Source organism: Halichoerus grypus, chromosome X (genome assembly GCF_964656455.1).
Source record: "Halichoerus grypus chromosome X, mHalGry1.hap1.1, whole genome shotgun sequence".
Classification (NCBI taxonomy): Eukaryota; Metazoa; Chordata; class Mammalia; order Carnivora; family Phocidae; genus Halichoerus; species Halichoerus grypus.
The window spans coordinates 130,238,074-130,246,272 of record NC_135727.1 but is presented as its reverse complement, the minus strand read 5'-3'; the positions used below and the strand labels follow the sequence as shown (position 1 = coordinate 130,246,272).

The following is an 8,199-nucleotide window of genomic DNA, read 5'->3' as shown; positions in this document are numbered from 1 at the left end:
ACAAGGTAAGAACCGCTGACTTTCTGGCCAGCACGTGTCCCTGAACACTTGAACGAAAACAACCCTACGTATCAGGAGGCAAGGCAGCCTTGACCGAGCTCATGGGTCCAGTGTGTTAATGTGTGAGAAAAGGTGAGCAAGTGTCAAGTGTCCGGGGAAGAAGAAAATGTTTCACGGCCATTGAAACATGGGGAAGGAGACGCCTTCACCATCACTGACTTCTCCCAAACAAGGGAATAAATGGTCTTACTAAGGGAAAGGACATGAATAAACACCACAGAATTTCAACAAAACTCCAGGGGATAAACTCTTTTTTTTTTTTTTTTTTTAGCCTTTAACATCTGGAGCGTCTAGATTCTGTCAGTGGTGCATATTTTAAAAATAACTGACACATATTCAACCTCTCCATATGAGATCAAGATGCTGCTAGTGAGCACTACATGCTTCCCTTTCATAGCTTGACAGAGCGTATTATATTATAGACGATGGGAATTTGATAAAAACAGTACAGAGTCTCTTTTTATTAACTTTTGTAGATTTTTTTTTATATCTGCAGATGATCTTCCCAATGACAATGGTCATTTTTTTTTCAATCATAAAGATGTTAGGGTACACCATTGAGTGTCTCATAAACTCCTTCGGTCATGAGAAGGAAAGTTTCCATCATTAATGGAAAGCACATGCTGAGGTTTCGATGACATCAGTCTGATTCCTGGAGAATGAGGGGACTTGGGGATTTCTGGGCTGTTAAGAAAAAACAAAGAAAGAGAAGGAAAGGAAAGGAGCCGTGGGGCTTACTCAGGACTCTCAGGGACACCAAGGAAAGCACTTGGAAGAGGATCAAAGTGCATCAGTGAGAACGTCCCATCGTCGTATCGGGGGTGTGAGTTGCTGACTCATAAGCACGGAGGTGGCTTCTGGGGGTGGTGTCATTGTCCGGGAAGGCAGGTGGCATCGGCCGTCGGAGGCACAAGCCTGGCATCGCTGCTCTGGGAGGAAGCACGGGTCCCCCTCCGAAGCCCGCTGTCGACGGCTCTCCAGCGTCCCCAGCCACCGCTTGTGAGTCATGTCTCGACCACAGACATCTGACCCGCCTGACTTCCCGCCACCCACGCCGGCCTCCGGGAGAGGCACCTCCCGGACGTTCGCTCTGGCTCCTTCTAGGCCTTTCCCTCCCCCGACTGTCCATAAATACCAGATGGCAGATGCTGCTCGGCACTGTTTGCAGGAAAGCTGTGGCAAAAATGCTCGCCCATGGCCCTGTCTTCAAGGACACGGTTTCTCTTGACCTCGTCCTTCCCTGAGGCTGCTGTCCATTCTGTCTTGTTCCCATCAGCATTGAGTGTCTTCACACACGGACCTCCCTCCTTTCCTGCCATCCCTTGGCACCCGTCCACGGCTCAGCCGGTCCCAGGTTCTTCTGATGCTGTCCCAGGAAACATGGCGCCATGTTCTTCCCAACCCAAGAATCTGCTGTCAAGAGCGAATCTTCTGTGAGCTGCTCAGCCCCTTGTCCTCTGTTCGTGCCAGACTCTTCCCAAAGTCCCACCGATTCCAATATCCCTTTCCAATCTGCTCCTTCTACTGCACTTACTGCCATTTTCCTGGTCCTCATCGTCCCCGAGGATGGTGGCAGATATGGACACCCCCACTCCCTACTCCACTCCATTCTTCCCTTTGTCCTTTTGATCACAGAGCCCCCGAGTCTGTTGGGCACATGGTTGCCCTGGAGGGTGCCTTTCCCCACCTCCCTTGCAGTGCAGTGGTGCGGGGCCACGTTGCAACCGTGAGCTATGGAAGGAATGGGCTGGGCCCCCCAACGCCTCCTTCCACTCTCTTGAAGGCCGGGTCCCTCTGGTGCTGTGTGGTGACCCACTAGACAGGGATTCCACCTGCTCTGTTCTTCTGTCTCCCAGGGATTACTGTTCATAAGTGCCTGAAGTCCAGTCTTGAAGACTGTTCTTTGACTCTTTATTTCTTGATTGGCTGAGGCTGGGGGGTAAGCCTACTATGTCCATCTTAACCAGAAGTGGAAATATGGCGCCTGACGCATCCTGTTGTTGCCAGTGACTTTCTCAACCTTATGACTGAATGCCCACATCTTGGGATGTGCCTAAGCACTGAACCTCTGATTCCGTGGGAAGAGCAGGAGGGTTGAAAATCTGGGGGGGCATTAATGAATTGTACTTCTTTGATGTCCCTCGTTCCATTCTACCAATAACCCAATCCAAGTGGTTTGGTCCCTGTGTTAAAAGCTTATGTAATTAATCTTAACCCTATTCGCCATGTCTGAGGGCTGAACGTGTTCTCCATCCAGTGGGCATCCTTAAAACGTTTACAGGTTTTCTCGTGAACCGATGAAATGAGACTTTCCAAAGGGTCACCGCAAATGCCATGGAATGCAGACTATATATCGCTGTGGGATGGTAGTGATGGTGGCACAGATGTGGGATGGAGAGCATTACGCATGAAGAGGTCCTCCGCTCACCCATATGGGAACTGCTTCTGGATATTTAGGAAAGACAAGAAGAAGTCACCGGTCCTTCTGGGCATGAAGGGGAAAAACACAACAGATATTTGGAAAGGAGGAAAGACAATGAAAACAGTAGGGACCATACACTGGCTGTTTCCATGCGACAGTGCTTTCTGAGGCCAATGTGCCCATCCCAGCAGATACAAATAAAGATCTGCCATTGACCCTTGAACGACACGGCCGTGAACTGCACGGGTCTGCTGATGTGCAGATTGTTCTCGATAAAAAGCGCACAATCCCGTACATGCGTTTTCTCTACCTTATGATTTTCTGATTCTCATTTTCTTTTGTCCAGCTTACTTTGCTGCAAGAATACATACAGTATATAATACATATAACCTACAAAATATGGGTTAACCAACTATTTATGTTACTGTGAAGTCTTGCGGTCAATGGTGGGCTGTGAGTGGTTAAGTTTTGGGGGAGTCCAAAGATACACGTGGATTTTCAACTGTTCAGGGGGTCAGTGCCCCAAATCCATGCATTTTTCAAGGGTCAACTGTATTTTAACTTACAGTTGAATCTACTTTTCTAACTTATAGCTATTCATTGAACTTTAACGGACATCTGGGCTTTTGGCCACCCCTGCCCCTACCCCTGCATCCCAAATTTAAGAGTTTATAGAATCGGAAAGCTCAGCCCTAACTACAGATATCCCAGCTCTTTACTGCAAGGTTCACACCCAGGACTGTTAAGTCGAAGTCCCAGGAAGAATATTATCAAAATTCAGGCACCGAGCCCCACCCCCGGCTTTCTGGTTTAGCATGTCTGGCAAAAAGGAGAGAATCTTAACCATCTCATTTTGGGGGGGGGAAGAATCTCCAGATATTTCTGATGCACCTCCCTTCCAAAGTCATCATTATAGAGCAAAGCAGTGCCTTCAAAATAGTCAAGCTTCCCAGCCGATCGTGTCTCACAATGATGTGGATAAGAAAATGACACATTTACAGGCAACAGCCCAGCAAAGAAGATAATTTCCTTCTGTACGTTCATTAGCAAACTGGGACAATTTCTCTTGCTTCCTGCCAATTTCTGCAGAAGCTGGAGCCGTGTGTCTTCAGCTGGCTCACCCCACCCCCCGCCCCGATAGAGGCAGTTGTATTTCTACTGGGTGGAAATTACGCCGGCTCGTTTGTGGTTTGCAAGACAGGATATGAGAGCATTTGGGCAAGCAAAGGGACAGAGCTTCAGGGAGTGCTGAGTGCATGGGCTTTGGTAGCAAAGGCGGAAAACAAATGGGAAACAGAAATGCAGAGATTTGACCCCCTCCAAGGACAGAGGAAGGCAGGAAGGAGCCACTGGTAAGTGCTAGATGAAACACCACAGATAATGGGTGCATGGCTGGGCTGAGGGAAGGCTGAGTAGACTCCGTCCCCACGCCAGCATAGAGTAGCCACACGTCTGGGAGAGAGACCGGCAGTCATGGTGGCATGACACTGAAACCAAGCCAAGCACACACATGGAAAGATGCTCCACATCCCTCATCATCAGGGAAATGCCAATCAAAACCACCATGAGAGGGGGGTGGGAGGATGGGTTAGCCTGGTGATGGGTATTAAAGAGGGCACGTTCTGCATGGAGCACTGGGTGTTATGCACAAACAATGAATCATGGAACACTACATCTAAAACTAATGATGTAATGTATGGTGATTAACATAACAATAAAAAAACCCACCATGAGATCCCACCTCACACCTATCAGAATGGCTCAGAATCAAGACAAGAAACTTTAGGTATTGGCGAGGATGCAGAGAAACGGGAACCCTCATGCACTGTTGCCAGGAATGCAAACTGGGAATGCAAGCGATTCTGGAAAACAGTATGGAGGTTCCTCAATACAACCCAAGAATGGCACTACTAGGTCTTTACTCAATGAAAAGGCAAATAATAATTCGAAAAGACAAATGCACCTTTATGTTTATTGCAGCGTTATTTACAACAGCCAAGATATGGAGGCAGCCCAAGTGTCCATGGAGAGAGGAATGGACGAAGAAGTGATATATATATCCCCACACAGAGACACACACACAGTGGAATATTATGGAATATTACTCAGCAATAAAAACAGATGAGATTGTGCCATTTGAGACAACTTGGATGCATTGTATTAAGCCAAGTGAAGCAAGTCAGATGGAGAAAGACAAATCCCATATGATTTCATTTATATGTGGCATCCAAAAAAACAAAATGAATGAGCAAACAAAAAAAGCAGAAACAGACCCGTAAGTACAGAGAGCAAAGTGATGGTTGCCACAGGGGTGGGGCTATGGAGGGAGGGCAAAACAGGTGCAGTGGAGAAGGCGGGGGAGAGGATTTCCAGTTCTGGAATGAATCGGTCCCAGGAATAAAAGCTACAGCCCAGGGAACATAGCCAACGGTGTTGTAATAGTGTTGTATGGTGATGGGTGGTAGTCACAGGTGTGGTGAACACAGCACATCGTACAGAGTCGTTGAATCGCTATGTTGTACACCTGAGACTGACGGAACTGTGTACGGCAGCTACACTTAAAAAACAAAACCCAAAAAACAAGTCAAGCACAGGCAAAGTTGTCCCATGTCAACTTGGCACCATCTCGTTCCCTGTCACAAAGCAGGTTGCTGCTCAGAGGCAAGAAAAGCCACCCCGTGGGGCTGAAAGTCTTCCCAGACTTACCGAGGTTGCCAAGAACACCAGCATAACCACAGGCGACAGGAGGGAAGGATGTTTTCTCACCTGATGTTCAGAATCCGGGAAGCGCTGCGTTCCGTCCTACAGAATGCGCTGGGATATCACACAAGGAGTGGGCATCAGCCTCGGGAACTCCTGGTGGTGCCCCTGAAGAATGTGGGTCACAACGGAAGATCCCTGATCCGAAGGACAAAAGACTCCAGGACCTGAGAAGTAGGATTTTCCTGGTCCAGGGACGCACGCAATGATGGGTGAGCTCCTCTGTGCAGGGCAGAGCGCAGACGAACGACAGAGCTGACCACAAGCCAGACCACCACCCAACAGCTTTGCAGGCTGAGTCACCACCAGGATCATCACAATGTCAGATGGCCTGCCTTCGGACATAGGCAATTCTGGAAATTTCCAAGCAAAGCTTGGTCAAGCCTTGCATTGGTCCTTTGAATCTCTGACTTGAGTTCTGTTGAGTGAGTTAGTATCCGTTTGGAGGAAAGTGAGTGAGCGGCTAACAGGTGCTGGGTTAGTTTCTATTGAATGTGTGACCTCACACCAGCTCAGACACTGTCAGATGCACCGTTTATTTTCCAAATCTTTCCTCTTCACAGATGGGGTAGCATGCAATATTCCACCCAATACATCGAGGGCAACAACAACGAAAAATGCAAATGGGCTTAGGAAGACAAGAGAAGCATTTACACCTAGGAGAGATAAATAGCAGCTCCAGCATTTCACGAGAAATGCATCCATTAGGCAATTTGGCACAGTGGCTAATTAAGGGGGAAATCTGGAATATTCGAAGATATTGTAAGTCTAGGGCATGCTTTGCTTTCATGATGTTTGGTAGTTTTGAAAGAAAGAAGAGGTTTTGGGGAGGTGGATGGGGGGATGGAGTAACTGGGTGATGGGCATGAAGGAGGGCACGTGATGGAATGAGCACTGGGTGTGATATGCAACTGATGAATCACTGAACTCTACCTCTGAAAAAAAAAAAGAAAAGAAAAAAGAAAGAGAGAAGAGGGTTTTGCTTCAAAGATCCAGACAATTACAGTTGATCTGAGTTGTGCATACTTGATTTTGATTACGGATAACGAAAGCCTTTACTTTTCCTGTGCGCACATTCCACCCCTGTCCCGCACTCAGAGATTCACTCGATGTCACGCGCGTTTCAGGATATCAGAACTTCGGTTCATCCGGGGTCTTCGTGGGGCACTAAATCACAGGGGGAAGAAGTCGAAGTGGTGAGCGGGATGGACTGGTCCCTCAGTGGCACACTGTCCTGCAGAAGCAGATGACTTTATGGGAAGGTACAAAGGTACACGTGTGGGGGATTTCCGAGAGTGCGAACACAGGGCTGCTTTGCAGGAAATGCTTCAGCCTTCATGTCTATTGAGACCTACTGGGGTGAGATTTTTCGGCGGTGGAGCAGAAGGGAAGATGGTTTTCGGGATAAAAGGGAGGCGCACACATCATTCAGATGCGTTAAATTACAGTGAGATGTCCCCCAAGGAATGAACGGCAGGTTAAAGACTGCAATCCCAGGAAAAGCATCCCGTAGACGGGACTCATCCTGCCCGTGTTCAAACCCATGGGGCATCTGAGATCCCAGGCGGTGAGTGAACTGAAGTCTAATACCCTCAAAATTCATACACTCATGCTCCGCAGGAGAGTGCATTCGGAGATGAAACAAAACAGAAGTAGAAAGCATCAAGATGCAAGCATTCAGTAGAAAGTGATGGACCAGGACAGAACCATTTGGGGACAAAACAAGGAAAGGGTTGCAAATTGGGAAAAAAGCAAATAAGGGCACTGCCCCCGGCAGCCAACTCCCTGTAGATAAAACACACTGTCCCTCTGGTCCTCTTGGGGTCATTGAAACCCCCGCCCTGAAGGCATTCTGTTGCCAAGACTTTCAGCAAATCCAGGGATTTCTGCCCAGGGTACGTGATTAAGAACAGTAGTCGTAACCTTGGCAAGGATGGATGAGGGGGTTGGTCAGAAGGTCCGGGGGGATCGGAAGAGGTAGCTGTCAGGGGCCCCACGTCCGGGAGAGACAGACCCGTCCGTGGGGCCCGGGACACTCACGTTCCGATGCTGGCGCTGACCTGCTGAAGGAAAAGCTACTCCAGAAGGAGAAGCAGAGAATGAACACAAAGCCCTCCGCGTCCCAATGGTGCCCAGGGCACGCTGACATTTTAAGACTCTGCCATAAAAATAAGTGACGGCTCCAGGAAGCCTGGGTCGGTTTTCTTTGCCAGCAATGGGTAGGGTTGCTTTCTCCTTTGTCACGGGAGGCGTGTGGGTGTGCGAGTAAATCAAATCCAATCTTTCATTCTGGTGTCTGCTGGTTATTTTCCATAGGATTATGTCTGCTTGCATTCCCCTTGTCTGCCCTGCTCAGTGCCCTAAACACTGAAGCTTCAGACCAGTCTCCGGACAGCCTTGCAGATGGACTCCAGCACGGACGGGACTCGGGGACTGACACACATCTGAGGGCTGGACAAGGGGTCCTGGACCTCACCCACCACAGGCTGCAAACCCCCAGCCTCATGCTCTCCCCCAGGGACCACCTCCCTGTCCTCGCCAAGTCCCTCCAAACACAGTGTCTTCCTGCATCTCTTCAACATCACACTGACCCCCCAGGTCCCTCCAACCTCACACGGTCCCCCCCCAGGTCCCTCCAACCTCACATGGTCCCTCCCCAGGTCACTCCAACGTCACACTTTACCCCCCCGCAGGTCCCTCCAACCTCACACTGTCCCCCCCCAGGTCCCTCCAACCTCACACGGTACCCCCCCAGGTCTCTCCAACCTCACACGGTCCCCCCCCAGGTCCCTCCAACCTCACACTGCCCCCCCAGGTCCCTCCAACCTCACATTGTCCACCCCAGTCACTCCAACCTCACACTGTCCCTCCCCACGTCCTCCAACCTAACACCGTCCCCCCACCAGGTCCCTCCAACCTCACACGGTCCCCCCCCAGGTCCTCCAACCTCACACCGT

The 8,199-nt window shown here is 49.5% G+C and overlaps 1 long non-coding RNA gene across 1 annotated transcript; it reads right to left on the bottom strand.

Annotated features, from left to right (window-relative positions):
- Positions 1 to 528: 528 nt before the first annotated feature.
- On the bottom strand, positions 529 to 5,733 carry LOC118539331 (uncharacterized). Its single transcript, XR_013444798.1, has 2 exons — positions 5,249 to 5,733; positions 529 to 2,505 (listed from the first exon to the last, which is right to left on the bottom strand). It is a non-coding gene; the product is annotated as an uncharacterized LOC118539331 (long non-coding RNA).
- Between the last annotated feature and the right edge of the window lie 2,466 nt (positions 5,734 to 8,199).